This window comes from Typha latifolia, chromosome 9 (genome assembly GCF_019914945.1).
Source record: "Typha latifolia isolate L0001 chromosome 9, TyphaL0001v2, whole genome shotgun sequence".
NCBI lineage: Eukaryota > Viridiplantae > Streptophyta > Magnoliopsida > Poales > Typhaceae > Typha > Typha latifolia.
Genome location: NC_133094.1, coordinates 6,889,053 through 6,900,779, shown reverse-complemented (window position 1 = coordinate 6,900,779; position 11,727 = coordinate 6,889,053).

Genomic DNA, 11,727 nt, shown 5'->3' with positions numbered 1-11,727 from the left:
AAAAAAATTTCGGATAACTAGTATGATAAATTATGTTTGCAAGATATTTGTGTTAGTAGATATGAAATTTTGATTGTATCGATAAGATGGGTGATTTAGTAGGGATATGTGTAGCTAACAATATTGTTAGAGGATTAACATCTCATTTAAACCTTTGAGTTGATTACCAAATAGGGTAATGGGTATGAGAAATATGACATGGATATAGTTATTGGTTTGTGAGTGATGTCAGTAATTGAAAAGTAATGTATATCTTTCTAGATGACATGATAGTAGGTTTAGTTTAGAAGTTGCTGATTGTGTGAATTTGATTAGATAGAAAGAATGATAATGAAAGGAATTATATAGGGTGATGATAGTTGCTAAAGTTGATAGTCTTAGGATATATCTTGTATGACAGTGAAAATATATTATGGTTATTAGTTTAATTTTGAAAATAGATTTAGAGGATAAGAATATTATAGCCTAAAGATCGTGTATGTTGGGTGATGAATTTTAACTACAAGTATATAGACTTATTTTATTATGAGTATTAGGTGATATTAATGATGTTGTAGAAGGATGTTGATGATACTATACGATTAAATTGTGCAGTATATAATGTACTTTGTATAAAGGATGTGATAGAATATTAAATTGAGACTTTTGAAGAAATAAGAGGTTTAAGTGATTTAATTAGGAATGAGATATGTTGGTATAGATGTTAAATTGAGATTTATGTGTTTTGACGTGTTAGTTGTTTTGATGATACTAATTGGAGGGATAATTTGATAGAGTTATTCATAGAGCCTATAGACTTGATTATTTGTTATGACTGAGAGATGGTTTGGAAGTTGAACTAATTGCTTCATAGGATAGCAATGAAAGGAATATAGAGGACTATGATCTTTCATATTTAGTGCATCGATGGATGTTTATTATACTGCTAGATGATAAACGGATAATAATGTATAGGAAAATGATTATATTAGCATTTGTTTAACCGTTAACTTATATGTTCAATTATTACTAGAGGTTATTGAGCGAGCCTTTTAGACTAATGAGAGTGATCTTAATGATTGTAAAGACTTACAGATTTACATTTAAGTCTTAAGATAAAGATATTTGATTGGGGGATAATGATTTCATAATTGGAAGATAATGACCTCATGATTGGTTCCATTATAGTTTGTGAGAGTTTGATCTTTCAGTAAATTGCAAAGTTAAGGTTGCGAGAATGTTATAATTTATATTTTTGGATGTCTTCTAATCTATATGAATTAGTTAGTGCTAGTTATTTTATTAGCATATCATAATAGCATTACCAATTCGGGAGATTAATCTTAGTAACTTTAGTTCATGTACAATGACTTTGTAGATTTGTCTAAGATATGTTTAGGTATTCTTAAAGATCAAGTATGATGGATTAACAAATATTTGTGTGGTAATGGATTAATATTATGAATTGAATATTATATCTGTCGAGATATTGAAGAGATTATTGGATTACTTCGTAGAACTCAGTAGATAGTCTCTGGATATGAATATCATTATCATTAAGTGATATTTTGGTAGATATATTAGTAGTGATAGTAATTAAATAGATAATGATCAAACTGGAATTATGTGAATCGAGGAATGAATAGTTTGGATACATAAAATGATTAATAGAAAGATCATTATAAAGTTTATCATGTATGTTTCTTTTTGAGATAGTTTGGATTTAACCTTTTAGATATTGCAGATTAAGAAGGAAGATAATGTGGAGAATCAGAAGAGGATATAAATTTTGGTTGAGGTTGCATTAGAATTTACATTGATAGGTTGGATTTGATACACTGTATGTTATTCTGAATAATGTATTATGAATACACGTTGATATTGTAGTCTTATATTGATAGGTATGATCGCTTATATTGATTTATCTAGTAATTTGTATAATAGTTTAAGCATATGAGCAGTGCACTTTAAATAAGAGAGTTTGTGCTATCGCCTAAATTTGATGAGGATATCGGATGATGCTGAGTATGTTTAGATTAGTGAGATTATTTGTTTAGGAAGAGGAGCATGAGTTAAAGTATTTCGGATGTTTTTGAAATAACTTGTATTTATCATTCTACTTAGTATTAGTGATAGTATTGAGGAATAATTCATTTAGTATGTTTGGGATCAGAGTATATATTCAGCAGATTGGAGATAATTTACTTAAATAGGTTGTATCGTATAATCATAGGTGATTATGGCATTACGACGTGTATTATTGTAGTTAGCAATAAGAGTGATAAATTAGGACAGTTTGAGGTACCTTGGAGTAAAATATGATTCAATTAATAGGTGACGACACTTTTTATATTGTAGAATGAATGTACGCTTTCCTGTATACCAGTAGTATTATTGATGTTTATGTGATTACCTGACCGACCTAGATTTAGGAATTTTAAATTTTGTAAGTGAGTTACTTGTGGTTGTCTAATGTTAGGAGTTAATGAGTAAACTAATAAGTGAAGTATAAGTTATAAATATGCACAGTAGTCGATTTGATTAGAAAGTAGTGGAACTAGATATGTGGATTTTCTTACAATACTTGTGTGATTTAAATTTCGGGGTCGAAATTTTTTTATAAGGGGGGAACGAAAATATAACAATACAATCCCAAAAAAAAAAAATTTCTTTACATGGGCACGACGTGCCCATGCATTGGGGCAGCGTGGGGGAGGAGCCACGCACCCCCCCTCGCGTCGCCACAGCCAACCGGCTGCGCCCAGCTGGCTGCGACGGGCCCCAGCGCCGCCGCAGCCACCGCTAACCCCCCACCCACCGCCTTCTCTCTCTCTTTAAATCTCTCTCTCTCTCTCTCTCTCCCCCACTACCGAACCGCCGCCGCTATCGTCGTGCTGCCGCAGGTGAGCCTCCTCCTCCTTCCTCCTCCTCCTCTCTCTCTCTATCACTATCTCTCTCTCTCTCTCTCTCTTTTCCTTCTTTGGGCTCGGGCTCATCGGAGCCGAGCCGCCGGCGAGAGGCCGGCAGCTGGCTGGCCACCAGCTGTCGGTGCCCTCCTCGCAGGCCGGGTCCGCACCTCCGTCCCCTCATCCCTTCTTCTTCTTCTTCTTCCTTTCTTTCTTTCTTTTTCTCTTCCCTCCTCAGCTTCCACTTCTTCTTTTTTTTCACGTCTTGGCTGGCCGAGCCCAAAGACCTTTGTGCTTGTGTTTTAATTATTTATTTATTTATTTATTTGATGTTATTTATTTAGGTTTTTCCTTCTTAATTAATGCAAATAGATTATTTAGACATTAATTATTTTAATAATAATATATCCTTCAATATGTTTAGTATTAATTGTAATTTGTATAATCAATGATTAATAAGGTATAAATATAAGTAATACTCATATTTATTTATTTATATCTCTATTAGATTAATATATAGATTTGTAAATTATAATTATCAAATTTATATACCAATATTTTTATGAGATACATTTTAAATAATTCTAATAATTTATTATACATTATTATTTTGTAACAAATAAGATAATGACTACATAGTCCCTAATTAATCAAGATATAATTTAATTATAATTAGGTTTTTATCTATATTTATATTTTATTTATAATTAAAAATCTAGCCAATTATAAAAATAAGTGGAAATTCTAAAATCTAATAAATCATCATATTTTACTCAAACGGATTATATTGGGATAAACAACTAACTTTATGTTACTTAAATATTTTCAGATCCCGAACCCCTTATTTGAGACCCCGTGGACTTTGCTAGCGATGAGTGTTACTCGGTTAACTGACGGGCATGAGAGATGCGTAGTTTGTGTCTTCTGATTAGACTGTGAGTAGTCTTATCCTTTAGACACCTTTCTCAAATTAGGTTATATTATATATTTATGTACATGCATGTTTTGGCCTCCAGCATGATTACATGATTTTATCTAGAGATGATTATAGTCGAGCCTATTTTATCATGCATTCGATTATGCTGATTTGGAATATGAGTACATTGGTGATATATATATAGATGATTAGAGATGATTCTACTGTTATGATTGTTTACCGAGTTGATCTGTAGCATGAGTATAGATGTAATAGATTAGCATGAGTATACATGTGTTGACGATACAGTTGGAGATTATATTGCATCATTTTCTCTTGATTCCTGTTCCACCTAAATTTCTGTTATACATTGACTCGTTATCGTTCTTGATATATGCATGTGATCTGACATTTAGAAGAAAAACATAAAATGTGATTGATAGGCTAGTTGATAGAAAGCATGAGGATACCCGAGTAGGCGCCAGGGTTAGAGGTGCCTAGAGTGATGATTATAGTCGCTGATATGCGATATCTCGTGGCCCATGCCGAGGCCAGTTGAGTCTGTGCCACACGACAATCGGACACATGACATTCGCTAGGGCATATGTGGTGAGTTATCCTCGCGAGGTTTCTATCAACTATGTGGGGTGCCCGGTCTAGATAGAGGTTGATATCCTTAGCGGATGGCAGGGTATGGTTATATTTGAGATACTTCTTGTCGATGGCAGAGTATGCTCGGAGCCTTCGGGCATGATGTTGAGACCGGGTACCGGGTATTGACTGTGCACAAGTATGTATCTAAATACTAGGCAATGATATCACTCGTTCGCTTAAGTAAAAGTCTGTAGAAATATTAAGAACGAAAGCAGAGATGAACACCAAGATTTTAACGTGGAAAAACCCAAATGGGAAAAAACCACGGATCCAAACTCGGATCAAAACCAATCACTAGAATAGTAGCAGTTACAAGACTGACTCACAAAACAACCCGTCAATCCAAACGACTTTGTTCCTCTCAGTCTTGCTCGCTAGAACCCACGATTCACTGCTTCTCGTGATTGAAGTTCAACCTCAGTAACCCTCGAGATTGATCTTTCGTCTAGATAGCCCTAAAGACGAAAGATTAAATTCTTGTAGATGAGTAGAACCTTGTTCATTGAAGAACTGATGTAGCATCAAGAAGTCTCCTTCAATAATGCTTCTTCAACCACCCTAGAGATAGGGCATCACAATCCTTATATATGATCTCAAGATAGAGTCAAATCCAAGTCTTATCCGTACTCACGAAAGTACAAGATAAAACCAAATCCAAGTCTTATCCGTACTCACAAAAGTCCAAGATAGAGCCAAATCCAAGTCTTATCCGTACTCACGAAAGTCCAAGATTTTCCTTGGTGCGTTCGAACGCGGCCTGGATGCGTTCGAACGGCATGACTTAAACTCAGGTGCGTTCGAACGGGCCTGAGTGCGTTCGAACGCGACAACTTGAATTCTTTAGGTTGCGTTCGAACGCGTTTGTGAACGCGGCTCTCTGTCTGTGTGAACGCAGTACCCGCGTTCGAACGCGTTTGTGAACGCGGTATGAACTCGACGGCTTTTCTCCAATAATCTTGCAATTCTTCAGATCACAGATATTCTAGACTTGTGTAAAGCTCATATTCATGAAAAAATACACTTAGAATATTTTGTACACAATTGCCAACAAATAAAAAGCTAACAAGTATAATTGATAATTAACTAGGTTATAAAATATTATGCATAAATATAGATAATAATTATTTTGATGTAACTATGTATTTATATTTCTACTAGATTAATAGATAGTGTTGTAAATTATAATTATTAGATTTATGTACTGATATTCATAATATATGCAATTTCAGTAATCTTAACAATTTATTATATACTATTGTGTGTAGAATAAGATACTAATCTTAACAATCTAGTTATGTGCAAAGTAAAAGAAGTGTTTTTAAACCAAATAAACCTTTATATTCTATTTAAACTAATTTTAGTTGGATAAACGACTAATTAATATTACTTGAATATTTTTCAGATCCCGAACCCCCTTATTTGAGACCCCGTGGACCTTGCTAGCTATGAGTGTCACTCGGTTATCTAACGGACGTGAGAGATGCGTGGTTTGTGTCTTCTGATCAAACTGTAAGTAGTCTTATCCCCTAGACGCTTTTCTCAAATTAGGATATATTATATCTTATGTACAATCATATTTTGGCCTCTAGCATGATTATATAATTTTATCTAGAGATGATTTCAGTCAAGCATATTTTATCATGTATTTAATTAGGCTGATATGAGATATGAGTACATTGGTGATATATAGAGATGATTATACTGTTATGGTTTTTATGTCAGGATGATCTCTATCATGAGTATGCATGTGATAGACTAGCAAAAGTATACATGTATTAGATACATGGTTAGAGTCGGCATTGCATCATTTTTCTCTTGGCTTCTTTACCACCTAAATTCCCGAGTTGCATGATCTGTTGTCGTACTGGATATATGAATATGATTTATCATGTATAGGAAATAATAAAAGTACATGTGTATGTGATGTGATGTGATGTGATGGCTGGAACAGTATCTGGTCCGGACTGGTATTGGACATACTCTTAGCATATGGTAGAGTATGGTGATGGCTGATGGTTATACTCTTAGCGTATGACAGGGTACAACTATCATTGATATACTCTTAGCATATGGTAGGGTATGATTACTTTCTTCTGAGATACCCTTAGCGTATGGCAGGGTATGATTTATCTACAGAGATACTCAGCGTATGACAGGGTATGCTCTGAGCTTGTGTCATGATGTGTATCGAGTTTGAGGCTAGATACCGTAGTCCAGCATATTTTATCATGTATTTAATTAGGTTGATATGAGATATGAGTACATTGGTGATATATAGAGATGATTATATTGTTATGGTTTTTATGTCGGGATGATCTCTATCATGAGTATGCACGTGATAGACTAGCAAAAGTATACATGTGTTAGATACATAGTTAGAGTCGGCATTGCATCAATTTTCTCTTGACTTCTTTACCACCTAAATTCCTGAGTTGCATGATCTTTTGTCGTACTGGATATATGCATATGATTTATCATATATAGGAAATCATAAAAGTATATGTGTATGTGATGTGATGTGATGTGATATGATGGTTGAAACAGTATCTGGTCCGTATTGGTACTAGACATACTCTTAGCGTATGGCAGAGTATGGTGATGGCTGATGGTTGTACTCTTAGCGTATGACAGGGTACAACTATCATTGATATACCCCTTAGTGTATGGCATGGTATGATTACTTTCTTCTGAAATACCTTAGCGTATGGCAGGGTATGATTTATCTACAGAGATACCCTTAACGTATGGCAGGGTATGATTCATCTACAGAGATACTCAACGTATGACATGGTATGTTCTGAGCTTGTGTCATGATGTGTATCGAGTTTGGGGCCGGGTACCGTAGTTCAGGTGCATCATGCGAGTGTCAATAATCCCTTATTACCTACGCCCACAAATCATTCCCCACCTCGGTTGCAAAACCCAAGACTGGCGGTGGTGGAACCCGAGAGGCGTGCGGCACCGGTGCGCTTCGTCGATGAGGAGGATTAGCACTATTAGGAGGAAGTTGATCCCTATGGAGATGGTGATAGACGTGCTCGAGGATTTAGAGAAGGTGATCAACATGCACACAGGTTTAGACCTGAACCAAAGATCTTATGCGAACCCGGCAATGCTATTTTGGAGAGAACCGCATGCATTGGGTGTTTTAAGTTGAAAAATATTTTGATTGTCAAGGTACAGAGGAAGATGCAAAAATCCAAATTGCAAGCTTTCACCTCCAAGGTACGGCATTGCGTTGGTATAGATCGGTTATTCATGGTGGTGAATTTATCGGATGGGCTAATTTTTGTATGAGAATTACATGTAGATTTGGGACAACGACATATAAAGATTTTGCTACCACATTAAGCAAGATGGTTCAAAGGACGACTATATTGGTGTACCAAATCATCACATATCTTACTCATCCATCCAAAATCAATAATTATGACTCTCATAAATAATCAAAATAGTTTCTCTCCACATATACCTTTTTACGTCAATCTCCTAATCTCAAATATATCCATAAAAGATCAAAAATCTGAAAATATGCTATATTGCTCAGAATAATCTCAAATCTATTAATTAGGGTTACTTATTATTATTAAGACTTGCTCACTAGCATCTATAAGTATGTGGATGGCAGCTAAATTCATTATGCTATTGGATTATTGATTTCTTGCCTCTTATCTTCTCTCTAATCCCTCTCCCTCTTCTCTCTTCACCAACCTACTACCTCTACCGTTGGTAAGTTCTCTCCTAACTTCTAATCTCCCTCGATTGTCGAGTCCTCCCTCTTCTTTGAGATCTCGACCACTTCTTTCCCTTCATCTATATACCTTAACCACATCCACCCTCCACCTTCATCTCCATAATCATCCATAACCCTAACATCCACTCCACCCATCACCACCACCATCACCCACGTTATTTCATATTTTCGTCCCAGTTTTAGTTTGAATCTGTGAAGGGCATAAGTATGAAAGTAGTAGATCAGCAAGTTACAAATCTAATCCACTGAGTTTCATAATTTTCTGACTAAATGAAAATATTTGAAGATTATTTTCCCATAGTTGTGCGGACTAGATTATTTTCCCATAGTTGTGCGGACTGCTTTCTACAATAAATTCAGATCTTAAAAGAATTATTCCGTAGCTAATCTTTTGGTACAAGAACCCATCAATTTGGTATCAGAGCCTATCATTTGGTACCATAGACCCCATCAATTTGGTATCAGAGCCAGGTGAACCTCAGACGTCCATCAATGGTGGAAACAAGGAAGATGACATCAAGGAGTTGCGGATCGATTCCACTTGGCTTTGTAATTTTCTGACTACAACAGAATATTTGGTAAATATTTTTCCTTTGATTGCACAGACTACTTCCTGCAATAAATTCAGATCTTAAAGGAATCATTATGTGACCTATCATGCTGCAACATTGGATATTTACTATTCTACCATATTTCGACCTTCTTTCACTGTTTCATTTATAACTTTTCATCTAGTGATACGATCTCCCCTTTTAGCCAAGGCTCGATCTATCCTGATTTTCAAATTTGGATAGGATTTGATACGGAACTTTGTAAACAGATCTCGAAAGATTCAGCCGTCGAATCGACGTGAAATTTTAATATGTTGTAGCCCTAAAAAAGAGCTTTCCAAAAAATTAAGTTTCAGGATCTCGAGATATCATCCGATTAGTGGATGAACATCAGGAAGTCCGTCTTAGGATCCGCAACAAGGGTCGACTCTAATCTATTTGTAATAATTTGGTATTAGAGTAGACTCTTGTTTCGGGCTGACTTAAACAGTCTATAATAATTTAGTTTCAGAGCAGACCCTTGTTGCGGGCCGACTTAATCAGTCCATAACAAATTGAGTGGTAAAGTTTGGCTAAAAAATAAAATAAAAAAGTAGTACATAAAGTCATAGTAATTCATGCTGAATTAGCCCTAGTAATGAATAAATGTACATTTTTCAAGAAAAACAAAATTGGCACGAAATGTACCAAGATGATCCCATACCTTTATAAAAATGAGTGGTACAATTTAGACAAAAAAAAAGAGATGATGAAATTGTAACACCCGTTAAAAAATTATATATATTTATTTAGTGCACGCGCCATGCGCATGCACCCTAACCACAGCGCGCACGCGCTGCCTCCTTCTTCCCCCTCCCCCCACCTCTCGCAGTCAGTTGTGAGAGGTGGGAGAGGAGTGCGCCGGAGTGGAGTTAACTCCACTCCGTTGCCCTCTCCACCCTTTTCTCTATTTAATCCCCACTCCTTCCCCTCGAGTTTCTTTTCTTTCGCAACTTCCTCTTCTTCGCTCTTCTCTTCTCTATTTTCTCTCCTGAGCTGCCAAAGTTCTCATCGCGGGCAGCAAGTCACCGGAGCGCCGACAATCAACTAAAACCCCCTAACCTCGATCCTCAGGTTAGCCTTCATCCCCTCTTTAGTTCAATTTGAAAATAGTCTAGTTAATCATGCGTAATTAGGATTTTATTTTCGTATGCTTTCGCCGGAGAAATTCGCCGACCGACGACCTCGGGTCGACCACCCACCAGTCCGGGAAGTTTCCCCGCTTCATCCCCTTGCTGTGGGTACCCAAATTGGGTACCCATGGGGCGCGAGGGAGGCGATGCCATGTCGCCTCCCACCGCCGGGTTTCTTTGGCACAAGCGGCCACCACCGGCGGTGGTAGCCTCACTTGTCAACCTCGACTGACCCACCTCTTCACTTGGAAGAGGTAGGTACCCGAGAAGAGGGCTTCGAGCCCACCTAGCACTGAGTTGAAAACTCCATGTCCGCCGGCCATGGAGTTCCTCAACTCTCACCCTCCGGCCGCACTAGCCGGAGGTTCTGACCACTCTCACCGGCAGTAACACCCCTCTCCTCTGTTTCTTCTTCTCTGGCAAGGAATCGAGGAGAAGGTGGGGTTGGGCCAACCCCCCCCCACTGCTCTCTCACTCTCTCTAGGCTGTGGCGTGGGCTGCGCTGCAGCCCAGGTCCTCAGTTTCTCTAAGGCCCCAGTCCACCACCTGGCTGCAGGTAGGTCTGCAGCCCACTCTCTCTCTCTCTCTCACCTAATTTGCTGGGCCTTAAGCCTAGCCCAATCATTAACCCTAGGACTAATTTATTTATTTAGTCTGTTATTTTTAGAAATTCTATTAGCTACATAAATTGTAATTAATTAAATTTCTCAACCATGTTATTAATAAAATTAGGATTTATACATAATTAAATTAGATATTTGAATTCATTAGTCTTTTCATTTATCTTCGACACTTACATTGTAAACGACTCTAAATGACCGTTATTTTTTTTAAATTAAGACAAATAATATTTCAGACCTAGAAAAATCAAACTTAAATTCATACAACCAGATAGTTAGTCTATAAGTCCATTAATCTTATGTTTATTTTATTTATAAATTATTAGATCTATTATTGTGCGGGAAGGATCTCGAAAATCAAGAAGAGTCGACTGATTAGGAGAGTAAGACGGATTCCAGAAATAACTCAGGTGGATTTCTATGTAAAACGAGCTATAATGATGAAAGCTAATTAAAGTCATAATGTACATTTTTTCCCTAACATGTTATGAGTTGCATTTTTATTTATCATGTAATATTCTTAGATTATTATTATTAGATTTTACTTGCTGGGCTCCATGTTCATCGCCATTTTTAGTGGAAATATTCAGAGATGATTATAGAGGATGCGGACATCGAGGAGTAGCAGATTCATTTCTCATTTTTAGCTTTTGTTTATTCTATTATTTCAGTTGGACTTAGCCCCTGCGAGGGTATTTATGTTATAACAAATTTGTGATGGACTTGTATTCCTAGAGGCTTGTTGAGGCCTGTGATATTATAATTCTGGATTTTTTTTGTTGGATTATTATGGTATTACTTGACTTATTCAGATACTTTGTGAGATTATTTTACTAACAGATCACGTGGGAATCACGTGGACATGCTCCACGTGAGGAACACGTGAATTTTTGGAAGTGGGTGTTTCAGAAATAGTGAATAAACTCATAGTAGTTCATATTGAATCAACTTGGCGAGGAATGAACCAACTATTTTGTAGAAACCAAAACTATCTCAAAACCTATCGAGATGATCCCACACCTCTGCAAAAATGAGTAGTAAAATTTGAATGAATATACTGAAATAGTGCATGAACACAAAGTAGTTCACACTTAATGAGCCCAGACTTGGAATGAACAAATATTTTTGAGAAAAATAAAACTAGCTCAAAACACCTCTTTAAAAATGACTAGCAA